Source organism: Trachypithecus francoisi, unplaced genomic scaffold (assembly GCF_009764315.1).
Source record: "Trachypithecus francoisi isolate TF-2019V2 unplaced genomic scaffold, Tfra_2.0 Lachesis_group7, whole genome shotgun sequence".
Classification (NCBI taxonomy): Eukaryota; Metazoa; Chordata; class Mammalia; order Primates; family Cercopithecidae; genus Trachypithecus; species Trachypithecus francoisi.
The window spans coordinates 97,568,986-97,585,846 of NW_022681472.1; the positions used below are offsets into that span (position 1 = coordinate 97,568,986).

At 48.8% G+C, this 16,861-nt stretch overlaps 1 protein-coding gene across 19 annotated transcripts in view; it reads right to left on the reverse strand.

Annotated features, from left to right (window-relative positions):
* TSNARE1 (t-SNARE domain containing 1) overlaps positions 1 to 16,861 on the reverse strand; it is a 136,400-nt gene that overhangs the window by 113,267 nt on the left and 6,272 nt on the right. The gene's annotated exons all lie outside the window — the stretch shown is intronic.

The following is a 16,861-nucleotide window of genomic DNA, read 5'->3' on the forward strand; positions in this document are numbered from 1 at the left end:
AGTCCCCAACCCCCGATGACCTGGACAAGCACTGTCACCTGCCCGCAGCTCGGCGTCCTGGGCCAGCCCCTAACAGAGCAAAAGACAAGCCCTGCCCGCCTCGGCATCAGGAACAGGCAGCACCCGCGGGTGCCGCAGCTCATCCTGCGTGTGGGAGACACTGAGTCACGGCCACGGCTCATGCCCGCACCCACTCTCAGACGCTGCCCAGTCCTCCCCTCGGTGAGCAGGCCACCACCTCCTCCTCTGATGGGTACCTGATACCCCCCCCCACACACAGGCCAGATGCTCGGTGGGGGAGGCCTGGCCATGCCCAGGCCCACGCGCCCCTGCCAGCATCAGCCCTGTGCAGCCTCCGCATGGAGTGGGGTCTCTGCGCATGTGCATCCGAGTGGCATGTGTGAGCGTGTATGCTCGTGTGTGTGCCAGAGAGCCAGAGGAGGAGGAGGGCCCAGCTGGGGAGCTGCAGTTACATGAATCAGTGTTGTTATAGCAACTTCAACTCCATGTCAAGCAGAATGCCAGCCGGGCACCCCCAGGCACCTTGTAGACCACGCCCAGAATCAGCAGTGGAGAAGCACCGATCGCTAAGGGCACAAATGGGTGGTCAGAACACTAGCAACACACATCCTTTCTCCCTCCCCCACCTGCAGGGCTGCCTCCACCCCAACCTCTACCGTTCCCCAGGAGGCCGGCCTCTGCCCATTGCCCAGCTGCCTACATTGCCCGCCAGTCCCTTCTCCCCAGGATGGCAGCAGCAAATAGCAAGATGCCAGTGCCTGAGTCATGTGGGCAGGGGGCAGGGAGCACCCCTGCATGCAGCTGCACGCAGCCCAGGAGTCATGCTGTGCCCTCAGGCTAGGACCTCCTGGCAGAGAGAAGGTCCAGCCACGGGGTGGCCAAGAGAAGGAGGGTCACCCACTGTCACCTTCAAGCCATAAGGAGGGGACCGTGGACCCCATCCACTCAGGCACATTTCACTCCAGAGGCTGTTCACTTCACCAGTGGCCAGCTTTCCAGGAGAGGAGGGGCCCGGCAGGCCCTGCCTAGAGCCGGTGGCCGTCACTTCAGTGAGCTCCCAGGTCCATGCGGAAGGCACTTTTCTGTCCTTTCACAGACCACAGAGTTGGAGATCAACCATGGAGTGGGCCCGGCCCTCGTCCAGGGTGGAGGCAGCAGGCAGCAGGCGGTGAGGGCCTGAAGTGCAGGCTCTTCACCACTGTGCTGGAAGCACAGCCCCAGCGGAGCAGGCTCTGGGAGGAAAGGAGGGCAGAGGAGCAGGGAAGGGGCCTGAAGAGAAGGTGGGGACCCTCTCTGGAGAAGGGCACAGGGACCCACAACAGGGCAGGGAAGGGCTGGCCCTAGCTCTACCTGGGACCAAGAAGAGTCCCATCATGCAGGTGGCTTTCCCACAGGCAGCCTCAGAAACAGGGGTGGAGTCATAGGCCACAGGACCCAAGGGAGGGGAGATAGGAGGACCAGGGGTCAGTGTGAGTGGAGAACAACCCAGGGTCAGGCTGGTCAGCAGCAGCTGAGAGAGACCTGGAGAAAGACAGGCCAGGGCAGGGCACAGAGGCTGGGTAGGACGTGTGGCCAGAGAACAGAATGCTGCCACTTCAAGGCCCAGAGACAAGGCACCACCCAGGACAGAATGCAAATGCCAGACACACATCCTCTGCAGGAGGCCCCAAGCACAGCTGGCCAGGCACTGTCCACGGTGCTGAGAGCCACAGACCATGAGCTGCTCCCACGAGCCTAGTCCACACCCACCAAAGCCTCATGGGGTCTTCCCTCCCCCAGCCTCAAGCTCAGCCCTGGGAGGCCCTACTGTCATGGCAGAGGGCAGGGGTGTGGATGTGCCTTTGCTAAGTGCCTACTGTGTGCAGCCACCACAAGAGGCATTGGAACATTTCCTTTTTCAATGTTCACAACCCTAGGAGGTTATCAAGGTGAGAAAACTGACCTTGAGTGTAAGTATAGCTACATACATATTTTTCCTATTTCCTTCTAGAAATCAACTTAAAACAACAAGGAGAATGCCCCCACCACTGCTACCAAATTAACAAAAAGTTTGAAAATCCAAGCTTCACGTTTAGAAAAAACAGGAAATAAATACAATCTATAGGCCTGAAAGCACAAGTGAGGGCTATGACCAAGAACAGAGAGGGCAGGCAAGACCCACGCGGGAAGGAGTGAAGCAGCACTCGCAGTGGAAGGGGTGCAGTGCAGCACCTGCAGAAACACGCTCCCTGAGCATGGCCACTGACCCAGAACTTAAACGCCTTTCTTTGTCACAGCACCAGCAACAGAACCGGGTGAGAAGGGTTGGCGTCAGGAGCCTCCTGAACAGTCGACAGACCCAAGCAGCAGAGTAGGGACCACACATGGAGTCACCAAGAGAGCCACATGTGCAGTCTGCCTCCATGGCAGGGCTGCAAGAGAAGGATGGGGCCTCTGGAAAGCTACTGTATCCCCTATATCCCCATCCCCTGCCTCTCTGAGAAGGCAGGTGTGAGGACTCTTACAAGGAGCTGGCCCAGAAAAAAACTAATGCATTCTAAAATGAAAAAAAAACCCAATAGCCAAAATAATCTTGAAAAAGAAAAACTTGGGAGGCCACATTCTTCCTGATTTCAAAACATGCTACAAAGCTACAGTAATCAAAACAGTATGGTAGGGCATGAAATCAGATATATAGACCCACAGAATAGAATAAAGAGCCCAGAAATAATCCCTGGTGTATATATGGTCACATGATCATCAACAAGCATGCTAAGACTATTCAATGGGAAAAGGATCATCTTTTCAACAAATTGTGCGGGAAAGACTGGATAGTCCCATGCAAATGAATGAAGTTGGATCTTCATCTTAAACCACACACAAAAATTATCATGAAATGTATCAAAGGCCTAAAAGTAAAAGCTACAATTATTAAACTCTTACAAGAAAACATAACGGAAAATGTGCATGACATTGGATTTGGCTATGATTTCTTAGCTATGACCGACACCAAAAGCAAAGACAAGAAAAAAAATAGATGGGATTTTATCAAAATTAAAAACTTTTGTACATAAAAGTACACTATCAACAGAGTGCAGAGGCCCCTCACAACATAGGAGAAAATACGTGCAAGTCACATGTCTGTTAAGGGATTAACATCCACAATAAGTAAAGAATTCCTACAACTCAACAACAACAAAAAATCTGATTTTAAAAGTATCACAAATGATAGAGACAAGAAAAGTGAATGAAGTGAGGTGAAAGAGAAAGAGAGAGAGAAAGGAAGGAAGGAAGGAAGGGAGGGATGCGGGGAGGGGAGGGAGGGCGGGAGGGATGCGGGGAGGGGAGGGAGGGCGGGAGGGAGGCGGGGAGGGGAGGGGAGGGAGGAAATCACTTACAAAGGGAGGAGAAACCATCCAGGCCACAGATTCCTCTGAAACAACATTCAAGGTCAGAAGACAATGCAGTGATACCTCCAAGACGCTGGAAGGATGGAGGCCCAAACCAAGGGCTCCAGCAACATTCAAACCATCCCACAAGCCAAGAAGCCACAGCTTTGAATATGCGGCACCTAGGGACTGTTCCCACCCACCACTGTGAAAAAAAAACTTTAAGACAAACCTCAGCCAATTAAAAGCTGACAGAGGAAACGCCATCAAAACGGTTGTCAATGAGCATGAACTATTAATATATTTACCAGTAGATTTTTTTTTTTTTTTTTTGAGACGGAGTCTGGCTCTGTCGCCCAGGCTGGAGTGCAGTGGCCGGATCTCAGCTCACTGCAAGCTCCGCCTCCCGGGTTGACGCCATTCTCCTGCCTCAGCCTCCGGAGTAGCTGGGACCACAGGCGCCCGCCACCTCGCCCGGCTAGATTTTTGTATTTTTTTAGTAGAGACGGGGTTTCACCGTGTTAGCCAGGATGGTCTTGATCTCCTGACCTCGTGATCCGCCCGTCTCGGCCTCCCAAAGTGCTGGGATTACAGGCTTGAGCCACCGCGCCCAGCTACCAGTAGATTTAAGACTAAAACAAACGTGAGCGTGTGGTGACAGAACAGAATGCAGATATGCCCTGACTATGGAGTGATGACTCAACTGATGACACCTAGGAGGGGAATGAGAAAAGAGGGAGTGAGGTAAAACAATTAGCTCCTCACCTCATTAGCAAGAACTGGAGTCAAAGGATATCATTTAAAGCTGACATTTCAGTAACAGAAATACAAGTAGATTTAACAGTATAAAGGCAAACACTGAGAAAAGTACTATTGTTATCGAAAATTGGTGATGGGAGGAAGAAAACAAAATACATTCATTTTGTAATTACTCATAGAAGGTGTACTAGTTTCCAATCGCTGCCATATGAATTCACCACAAACGTAGCTGCTTAAAACAGACAAATTTGCTCTTTCACAGCTTCTGTAGGTCAGAAGTCCAGCTGGGCCATGTTCTTGCTTGGAGACTGGGAAAATAACTCAGATTGCAGGAAGAATCCAGGTCCCTGTGGCTATAGAACTGAGGTCCTGTTTCCTTCCTGGCAGGGGACCACCCTTAGCCCCTAAAGTCCTTGCATCTAGGGGCCAGCAAATCCTTCTCACTCTTGGGACCTCTCTAACATCCCCCTTCACCACATAGCTCTCATTTCTTGCCAGAGAATGCTCTCCGCTTTTCAGGACTCAGATAATTCAGCCTTCCCAGGTAATCCAAGATAATCAATCTACTTTGAGATTCATATCCTTTAATCACATCTGCAAAGACCCTTTTGCCATGTAACATGACATGTTGACAGGTGTTAGGGATTAGAGTGTGGCTATCAGGGGAATGGGAGAACATTATTCTGGCTATCACAGAACGTACCTAATAAATGGTCCCTCTCAACATGAAGTATTAGAGGCATTTACGAATTACATGAGATACTATAATATCTCATATAGACTCTCTTCAATATAAGAACGCTTTAAAATTTTTAAAAAGGAAAGAATATGGACCACAGAGTAAAAGACTTAACAATACATGCACACACAAAGCACAACACAACTGAGGTCAAATGTAGTTAATCTATCAATAAATGTACATTAGTTTAACGTCACTAGGCAAGAAAAAAAAGATTCTCTGATTGAATCACAAGGCAAAATCTAACTTCACGTGGTATAAGAGACACATTTAAAACAATGCAGTAGAGCTAAAACTTTGTAATGGGCAAAGGTATGCCAAGCAGATACAAACTCAAGAAAGCACTAGTCATGATCCTACAGACAAGTAGAAATGAGACAAAGAAGGGCACTTTGATCCTAATGCATGCACTTCAGAGTAAAAATATAATAGTTATAAATAGCTATGCAACAAATCACACAGCAGCCAACATTCACAGGAGCCACAAGGAGAAACAGAAATGTATCAATGGTAGACATTAATTCACTCCTCTTGGTCCACAACAGAGCAAGAGACAAAAACTAAGCAAGCATTACACATGACCTAAATAACACAATTAAAGTGGTAAAAGTGATTGATTGATATACACATCAAACCTCTGTAACCCAAAACAAAAAACCAATCCTCCTTTCAAGCCCCAGTGGAACAGTGATGAAAACTGACTCCAGATTAGGAAGGTAAGAAACCTCCTGAAACCCGAAAGTTCAAGAGGGAATAGTCAACATTCTCTCATCGAAATGCAACTAAAGCTGGAATACTAACAAAATCGGGAAATCAAAGACTTGCTACCTGGAAATTTTAAAACTTGCTCCTGAAAAACTCTTGAACCAAAAAGAAAATACAAACTAAAACTGCAGAACTTCTAAAGAGCAATGATAAGGAAAATGTGTCTCATCAAAACTGGGGCATCAGCCCTTGAATACAAAATAAGTTTGAAAGAATAAAAAACGAATCAAGCATTCACACCAGACATTTAGTAAAAGGATACGATAAACTGAGGAAAAGTAGAAGGGATTATTAATCATTAGCAAAAACAAAGGAGTTTAAAAAGCAGAAAAATAAGGCAATTAATTAATTTAAAAATTCAAAAACTGAATCTTGGAAGAAAAAATAAAACAATGGAAACGTCACTAACCTAACCAAGAAAAACAAGAGGAGCAGCTGAGATGGAAATAACCCCAGAAACCAGCGATATTAAAAGAGTCACAGAAGATCATTTTACTCAAGCCTGCGTGAATAAATTTAACAAATTTAACAAACTGGATGAAATTGATAATAGTTTGGGAAAATATTTACAAAACTGATCCCAAAAAGTTTAAACAGAATAATTTCCATAGGGAAAATAATAAAGACAAAAATCATAAAAGAACTTTCTTCCTCAAAACAAAAAACAAACAAAAAAGCACCAGACCCCAACAGTTTCACAGAGGAATCTAACCACTCTTTAGACACCAGGCAATTCAGTGCTATTAAACTATTCCAGAGAATGGCATAAGAAATATAACTTCTGCATTATGTTTATGAAGCAACTATAATGTTGATATCACAACCAAAAAAATGTGCACATACAAAAGAAAACTACAGGCCAACCTTAATTATGAAGAGCAATACATAAAAATCAATTAAATACCAGCAAAAAGTGCATTCACCAGTACCTTAAAAAAACTATGTATCAGACCAAGTGAAGTATAATCAAGGAATTTAATTTCATTATTAGCAACTTCATTTGTATAATTCATTATATCAATATGTCTTCAGGAAAAAAATCATACGGCCACCCCATAGATGATTGTTTTTAAAAAGCAACTGACAAAATTCAATCATGATTCTTGATTTTTTTAAAAAGAAAATATGAAATAAAATAGGCAGTACAGGTTCTTCATTAGCATACCTTTCTCAATCCAAAGCCATACTCTGCTTTATGGAGTAACAGCAGAGACATTCCTAATAGATGCCTACTACAATCACCATTAGTTACCATCAGGCTGAAGGATCTAGTCCATAAAAATAGATAAGAGAAGGAAACCAGAGTATAAAATTGGAAAGGATAAGGCTAACTGCATTTCAACATCTGCATCACTATCTGCAGTTCAACATGAATGGATACCTTGAAAACCCAAGATAATGAACTAAAAAAACAACAGAAAAAATCAGTAAGTTAGCAAAAAACTTTTTTTTTTTTTTTTTTTTTTGAGACGGAGTCTCCCTCTGTCACCCAGGCTGGAGTGCAGTGGGACAATCTCGGCTCACTGCAACCTCCACCTCCCAGGTTCAAGTCACTCTCTTGCCTCAGCCTCCTGAGTAGCTGGGATTACAGGCACACACCACCACGCCCGGCTAATTTTTGTTTTTTTTTTAGTAGAGACGGGGTTTTGCCATGTCGGCCAGGCTGGTCTCAAACTCCTGACCTCAGGTGATCTGCCTGCCCTGGCCTCCCAAAGTGCTGGGATTACAGGCATGAACTGCTGTGCCTGGCCCAAAATTAATATTTAGAATACAATAGTATTCACACACATACATGATAAATATAGAAGAAAATATTCCTTGGAACAACAATAAAAAGGATAAAATGTCTGAGGATAAAGAAAACCTCACTCAAAACATACCACAAAGCTATAGTAATCAAAATAGCATGGTGATGACATAAAAATAGACATACAGACTAACGAAACAGGATAGAGATCCCAGAAATAAATCCACTCATTTATGGTCAAATGATTTTAGACAATGGTTCCGAGAATTCACAATGAGAAAAGGACAGTCTCTCGATAAATGATGCTGGGAAAACTGCTTCTCTAGATACAGAAGAATAACAGTAGACACATCTCACACCATGAACAAGATCAACTCAAAATGGATTAAAGACAACCGTTTAGTCTTAAAACTGTATAACAACTAGAAGAAAAGGGAGGAAAACCTCCACGACGTCAGTCTGGGCAATGACTTTTTGAATATGACCCCAAAAGCAAAAGCAATAAAAGTGGAAATAAATAGGGTTACACCAAACTAAAAAGCTTCTGCACAGCAAAGAAAACAATCAACACAGTGAACAGACAATCTATGGAGAGGGCGGAAATATTTGCAATCCATACATCTGACAGGTATAAATATCCGAAATACAGTATATAAGGAACCCAACTCAATAGCAAGAAAACAAATAACCCCCATTTTAAAAAGCCACAAAACTCCTGAAGAGTTATTTCACAAAAGACGATGTATGAATAGTGAACAAGGACACAAAAAAAGGTGCTCAATGTCATTAACCACCACAGAAATACAAGTTAAAACCCAATGAGACATCACCTCACATCTGTTAGAATGGTTACCATCGAAAAGACAAAGATGGCCAGTGTTGGTGAAGATGTGGAGGAAAGCAACCCTTGCAGCCTGCTGGTGGGAACGTCAATTAGTACAACCACGATGGAAACCAGTGCGGAGGCTCCTCCAAAAATTCAATAGAGAACTACCATCTCATTCAGCAATCCCACTGCTGGAGACATATTCAAAGGAAACAAGATCAGAATGTTGAACAGAGACCTGCATGTCCATGTTCACTGCAGCACTATTCACAATAGCCAAGATAGGCAATCAACCTCAGTTCCATCACCAGATGAATGGATGGAGAAAATGTGGTACATTAACACAGTGGAATGTTATTCAGCCTTAAAAGAAAGAAATTCTGGCCGGGCGCGGTGGCTCACACCTGTAATCCCAGCACTTTGGGAGGCCGAGACGGGCGGGTCACGAGGTCAAGAGATCGAGACCATCCTGGCTAACACGGTGAAACCCCGTCTCTACTAAAAATCCAAAAAAAATTAGCTGGACGTGGTGGCGGGCGCCTGTAGTCCCAGCTACTCAGGAGGCTGAGGCAGGAGAATGGCCTGAACCCAGGAAGTGGAACTTGTAGTGAACAGAGATTGTGCCACTGCACTCCAGCCTTCCAGCCTGAGCGAGGAGTGAGATTCCATCTCAAAAAGAAAAGAAAAGAAAAAAGAAATCCTGTAAGCCGTGATGTGAAGCAAATACGCCAGGCACAGAGATACGAACACTGCATGTTCTCACTCACGTGGGGAGGCTAACAAAGTTGATCTCACGGCAGTAAAAGTAGAAGGAGGTTACCAGAGACTGGAGGGAGGAGGAGATGTTGGCCAGTTAATACAAAATGTCAGCTACACAGGAGGATTCAGTTCAAGGGGCCTACTGTACAACATGCGGTCTAGAGTCAGTAACTTTCCATGGACCTATGCACTGGCACACTCCGGAGGCTAATTTGGCAGTCTACGTCAAAATTACAAAAGTGTACACCCTTTTGACCCAGCACTTGTTCTGAGCATTTATCCTGCACACATATCACACTTAAACACGTGCAAAACAGCATATGAACTGGGCCATCCATTTTGTTACAGGAAAAGATCCAAAGTCACCTAAATGTCCATCCACAGAGGCCTACGAAATCAGTCCGAGCATATCCACACCATGGAATCCTCTGTGACTGTCACAGACAAGAAAGGAACCCTGGACTGATTCCAAAAGATCTCCACATCACTTACCACACTAACACTTCGCCAAGGGAGGGAGGGATCCGAGGTGCAGGAATGTGTCATAGCATCATGACTTGTGACAGGAAAAGCATAAAAGAAATATTTATGTTTGCTTGGAATGTATAATGAAGCTACGGAAGGACAAACAGTCATTCTTCGCTTAACCACGGGATACAATCTGAGGAATGTATCACGAGGCGATGTCCTCACTGTGCAAACACCACAGAGCATATCTACACACACCGAATGCTGGAGCCCAGCACACACCCAGGCCATGTGGTAAAGCCTGCTGCTCCAGACTATAAACCTGGACGGCAGGCAAATGGACTAAATGCAGTAGGCAACTGTAATACAACAGTAAGAATTTGTGTGTCTATAACAGACGCTGTACAGTGCTGGGGACTTTATGACAGACACTGTACACTGCTGGGGACTTTATAACAGACGCTGTACAGTGCTGGGGACTTTATGACAGACGCTGTACACTGCTGGGGACTGCTGGGGACTTTACGACAGACACCGTACACTGCTGGGGACTTTATGACAGACGCCGTACACTGCTGGGGACTTTATGACAGACGCCGTACACTGCTGGGGACTTTATGACAGACGCCGTACACTGCTGGGGACTTTATGACAGACGCCGTACACTGCTGGGGACTTTATGACAGACGCCGTACACTGCTGGGGACTTTATGACAGACGCCGTACACTGCTGGGGACTTTATGACAGACGCCGTACACTGCTGGGGACTTTATGACAGACGCCGTACACTGCTGGGGACTTTATGACAGATGCCGTACACTGCTGGGGACTTTATGACAGACGCCGTACACTGCTGGGGACTTTATGACAGGCGCCATACACTGCTGGGGATTGCTGGGGACTTTATGACAGACGCTGTACACTGCTGGGGACTTTATAACAGACGCTGTACACTGCTGGGGACTTTATGACAAACGCTGTACAGTGCTGGGGACTTTATGACAGACGCTGTACACTGCTGGGGACTTTATAACAGACGCTGTACACTGCTGGGGACTTTATGACAGACACTGTACAGTGCTGGGGACTTTATGACAGACACCGTACACTGCTGAGGACTTTATGACAGACGCCGTACACTGCTGGGGACTTTATGACAGACGCCGTACACTGCTGGGGACTTTATGACAGACGCCATACACTGCTGGGGACTTTATGACAGATGCCATACACTGCTGGGGACTTTATGACAGACGCTGTACACTGCTGAGGACTTTATGACAGACGCTGTACACTGCTGGGGACTTTATGACAGACGCCGTACATTGCTGGGGACTTTATGACAGACGCCGTACACTGCTAGGGACTTTATGACAGACGCTGTACACTGCTGGGGACTGCTGGGGACTTTACGACAGACGCCGTACACTGCTGGGGACTTTACGACAGATGCCGTACACTGCTGGGGACTTTATGACAGACGCTGTACACTGCTGGGGACTTTATGACAGACGCCGTACACTGCTGGGGACTTTATGACAGACGCCATACACTGCTGGGGACTTTATGACAGACGCTGTACACTGCTGGGGACTTTATAACAGATGCTGTACACTGCTGGGGACTTTATAACAGACGCCGTACACTGCTGGGGACTGCTGGGGACTTTATGACAGACGCCGTACACTGCTGGGGACTTTATGACAGACGCCGTACACTGCTGGGGACTTTATGACAGACGCCGTACACTGCTGGGGACTGCTGGGGACTTTATGACAGACACTGTACACTGCTGGGGACTTTATAACAGACGCCGTACACTGCTAGGGACTTTATGACAGATGCCATACACGACTGCTGGGGACTTTATGACGGACGCTGTACACTGCTGGGGACTTTATAGTAGACAGTGCACACCACGGGGAACTTTACAGTAGACGCTGTACACTGCTGGGGACGTTATGACGGACGCTGTGCACTGTTGGGGACTTTATGACAGACGCTGTACACTGCTGGGGACTGCTGGGGACTTTATGACGGATGCTGTACACTGCCGGGGACGTTATGACGGACGCCGTACACTGCTGGGGACTTTATAGTAGACACTGCACACCACGGGGAACTTTACAGTAGACGCTGTACACTGCGGGGAACCTTATAACAGACACCATACACTTAGGCGACACTATTTTTTTTTTAAGTTTTGGTGGCTCATGCCTGTAATTCCAACATCCTGAGAGGGTGTCAAAGCAGGAGGACTGCTTGAAGCCAGGAGTTCAAGACCAGCCTTGGCAACAAAGCAAGATCCATCTCTGCAATCAATCAATCAACAAGCCAGGCATGGTGGCATACACCTGTAGTCCCAGCTACTTGGGAGGTGGAGGCAGGAGAATCACTTGAGTCCAGAAAGTCGAGGCTGCAGTCAGCTATGACTGCACCACAGTGCTGCAGCCTGGGTGACAGAGTGAAACTCTGTCTCTTAAAAAAGAGTTTTTCTTTCTTCAATAATAAATTAACTTTAGCTTACTGTAACTTTTTTATTTTATAAGTGTTTAAACTTTCGCCTCTTTCGTAACAACACTTAGCTTATAACACACAGATGTTATATAGCTGTACAAAAGTATTTTCCATCTTTATATCTTTATCCTATAAGCTTTCTCCTGTTTTTAACTTTTTAAACTTGTTTGTTACAAACTAAGACACACACACACACTTACACACGTTAGCCTAGGCCTACAAAGGGTCAGGATGATAATATCACTGTCCTCCCTGTCTACCTCTTGTCCCACAAGAAGGTCTGCAGGGGCAGTAACACACATGGAACTGTCATCTCCTAGGATAACAATGTCTTCTGGATACTGATGGTGGCGGTGGCCTGCCTGGAGCAGCCGCTGTGGTGATGCTGGCTGCAGTGGGGAAGGTGTGGCAGGGGCTGTGCACTCAATGGAGCCAGTGAGAGCCAGAAACAGACGGGAGTCCACCCAATTCTGAGTTGGTGGGGCGGAAGCCCCACTCTCCTGGGCACAGCTCCACTCTACCAGCCATGGCTGCAGACCCGGGCACCCCTGCACTCTTGGGGGCCTGGGAAGCCTCCCTGCCCCTGCAGGCTCAGAAGTGCCTACTTCTACTGCCTGGCCTCTCCCGGTTCTCAGTGCCTGCTCCAATGCTGGAGCAACGTTGAAGCCCAGCCTGAGCTCTGTAGCAACATGGCTGGTGTGTGCACTCAGAGAGGGGCTGACATGCCAGCCCCCGGCCAACTTGGCCCCCTCTGGACTTTGGCCGCCAACAAGCATGAGAGGGAGGCTAAGGGGGGCGCTGAAGGTGGCTCGGTACAGGCCTGCAAGTGCCCTCAGCACAAACAGGCTGGGCACCATGGATGACATGACTGACGGTGGCTGGAGGCAAACATGCTCCTGGGCAGAAAGCGGAAGGTCCCCAGTGAAGCCCCACCTTCCAGCCAGGGACCGCGGGAAACCTGGCAGCCAGACTGTCGGTCCCAGGCGAAGTCTGCAGCCTGGAGAAAGAACTCCTGGCGCTCATCCTGGGTCCACCAATGGCCACCCTGGACCAATCAGCATGCACTTCCTCCCTTCTGAGCCCATACAAACTCCAGACCCAGCCAGGCTCACACAGAGGTCATCACTACCAGCTGTGGGAAGGAGCTGCCACTGCAGGTCTCCTCTCCACTGACAGCGGGACACTCTTCAGGGTGACCTGCCTGCAGAAAGGACCAACCCACTGTGGCTCTCCTCAGAGCTGATCTGGCACTCAGTGAAGCTCCTCTCCACCTTGTTCACCCTCCAGTTGTCTGTGTATCTCATTTGTCCTGGACGCAGGACAAGAACGTGGGACCCGCCTAGTGGCATGACTAAAAGAGCTATAACACAAACGGGGCAGAAGCACACCTCCTTACTCGCAACACTGCAGGCGACGAGGAGGAGGGAACAGCTGCAGCTCTCCAGGAAGCCCAGACCTAAAAACTCCTTGAGCCAGGGCTGTGGCACCCTCTTGGAGGCTCTGCAGTTCCTGGCGTCGCCAAGCTTCCAGCGCCACCACGTTCCCCTCATTGAGACGCGGGTGCTCACCGGGGAAGCCACTGCAGTACATCTGGTCCAGCCGCAGCCTTGCAAGGAGCCAGCACCTGTGCCAGCACCTGGGGTTGCCTGCCCTGCTGCAGCAGCCGGCGTGCCCGGCTGCGCACCGTGGCCAGACCCATGCTTGCCCACCCACACACCCCTCACTAATCCACGCCTGGTTCACCCTTGGCAGGCGTAGGATCTGGGCTGGTAGCACGAGCTGAGCACAGCCTGCTGGGCTGAATGAGCGGAACAAGCCCAGCAGGTGTGAGCACTACTCAGGCAGAGGCACCGCCGTCCAAAGAGGATTCCAACTGTCTAAGTGACACCCCAAGGATCCCATGACAATACTTCCTGAAGGCCCTGCCTGAGGCTGTTTTGCAGTTAACTTTTTTTTGAGACAGAGTTTCACTCTTGTTGCCCAAGCTGGAGTGCAATGGTGCAATCTCAGCTTACTGCAACCTCCGCCTCCCAGGTTCAAGTGATTATTCTGCTTCAGCCTCCCAAGTAACTGGGATGACAGATGCGCACCACCACGCCCGGCTAATTTTTGCATTTGTAGTAGACAGGATTTCGCCATGTTGTCCAGGCTGGTCTCAAATTCCTGACCTCAGGGGATCCGCCCACCTTGGCCTCCCAAAGTGCTGGGATTACAGGCGTAAGCCAGCATACCCAGTCAACTTTTTTTTAATAAGTAGAAGGAGTACACTCTAAAATAATGATAAAAAGTATAATAAATACACAAAACAATAACGTGTTTATTATCAAGTATTATGTAGCATATGTGCTGAACTTTTAGATGATGGGCAGGGTAGCAGGTCTGCTTACACCAGCATCACCACACACATGTGAGTAATGCATTACACTACAACATCATGACCATTAGGACATCACTAGGGGACAGGAATTTTTCGGCGCTGGTATAATCTTACAGGTCCACCCTCGTCTATACCATTCATCATTGACCAAAACGTCCTTATGTTTCACGTGACTGTGTAAGAAACTCACAAGAGGCCAGGCACGGTGGCTCACACCTGTAATCTCAGCACTTTAGGAGGCCGAGGCAGGCAGATCACCTGAGGTCAGAAGTTGAGTTTGAGACCACCCTGGCCAACGCGGTGAAACCCCGTCTCTACTAAAAATACAAAATTAGCTGGGCGTGGTGACACATGCCTGTAATCCCAGTTACTCAGGAGGCTGAGGCAGCAGAATTGCTTGAACCCGGGAGGCGGAGGTTGCGGTGAGCCGAGATCGCACCATTGCACTCCAGCCTGGGCAACAGCAGCGAAATCCGTCTTGAAAAAAGAAAAAAAAAAAAAAAAAAAAAAAGGAGAAGAAACTCACAAAAGTGGCTGCTGTGGAGATGAAGGCTTGGCCAGCCAGGGATAGAGACACTTTCTACTGGATGCTTCCTGCCATGTTTTAATTGTCAAACTACTTAAACTATTCAAAACAGTAAAGTAGAAGGTCATTAGAATAACTTGTGGGCCACCCACACTGTGGAACAGGTCTCAGCAACAGGAAGAAAGCACTCCTGCCCTGCAGCAGCCCTGAGAACCGTCCGGGGAACGATGGTGAATGGAAAAAGCGAATCCCTGGCCACCCCTGCAGAAGTCCACTTCTACAGCTCGCCTCAAATGACAACATCACGGACAGGAGTCCACTTCTACAACTCGCCTCAAATGACAACATCACGGAGACGGGCGGAGGACTGCTGGCTCCAGGAGTTAAGGAAGGGTTCGAGGCAGAAGCGAGGCAGGCTTCACCGGAAATGGGCACGACACAGGGCTCCTCTGAGTGACGATGCAAACCTCTGGCATGGCAGCCGCGCTGGCCCATCTGCTGGCTGCGCTGTCGTCCTCTTTCTGCACAAAGCTACCACTGGGGAAACTGGGTGAGCAGTGCACGGGATCTGTGTGTTATGTCTTACAACTGTATGTGAATTTACAATGGTCACAACAAAAAGTTTAATTTACAAAAAGACCCTGAGACGCCAAACGCCACGCCTGAAGGTGCAAAGGGAAAGGGCGGAGGCCACATCCTCCCTGGTCTGGCTCCCCCGAGCCCCCGCCCCGTCCACTCCACCACCTCCTGGAGTGGAGGACCAGAGGGAGGCGAAGCATCACACAGTCCACCCCCTCCTAATGCAGACAGGGAATCCCAGGAGGAAAATCGGAGGAAAGCCCAGGCAGCAAAGGCAGCCAGTTCAAAGCACAAGCTGCTTGGCTACATAGTCAGTGTGGCATCGCTCGTGCTGCTCACCTGAGACTTCCAGTTCTCCTCCCTCGGGGAGTGTAGGGCACTTCCTGGCCTCCTGTGGTTGTAGCCCTGTGATTCCTTCTGGCCAATGAACTGTGAGTCCCCAACGGACATACACCTTTGTTGCTTCAGGCTATAAAACCTGAGCTTAGGGACATTCATTACGAAAGCAAAACCTTGCCTATATGGTTACATTCTCCACCCATCCAATCACAGCTCCGCCCACGCCGGCTGCCCGTCTTCGCTCCTTGCTGGGCTGGGAGGCCATCCCGCCCTGGCTAAGGCAGAAGGCTGCAGGGTGCCCATGGGCCCCACGCTTATGCCTGCGCCTCCAGGGGCCTCCATACCCTCTTGCACAGGTTAAGGTGTCAAAATAACAGCTTTGGGGGCAGATATGCAGAAAGGCGGCAGGTACTCTACCTGTCGGACCACCCTGTCGGACTGAAGGAACCAGGGTGTGGGCACCCCACAGCAGCAGGGCGGGTGGACCAGACAGCTCAGACCTCTGACCCCTCATCTGTAAACTGGGGAGTGAAAGCAGCTCTAGAACTATTCTCAACTGCAGAATCTTTTCTCCAAACACAACCGTACTCAGAAGATACCAGGTACAACAGGTCACATCAGAGCTGCTCTGGGTAAAGGGAGGAACGGTGATGGCAGCAGGGAAGACTAGAACCCCTGGGGTTCCAAGGAACAAATCAACTCACCTGGAAGTGCCCCACAGTCCTGGGCCCATTTCCCGTGGGGCAGTGTGGGAAGGACAGGCCACAGTTTCTACGGCCAGGCCCCACGGGATTCCTCCCACAGCTCTGCTCTGCACTTGCTTCTCAGTCTTGGGAAACCACACCACCTCTGGGGTGGACAGAAAACGACTCCTACCTCCCTGCTCCAACCAGGGGCACCAGGGGCACCAGGCCACTGAGCTCTGAGCTGTGGGACAGTCCGCAGGGTCACCGCAGCACTCCTCACACCCCAGCCGCCAGCGCGCCCGTCCACGTCCCTGCGTGCCCTGCCAAGGCTCCTCGGCTGGCAGCACCCCAGGCTGCGCCTGCACCCTGGGGACAGTGAAGCGC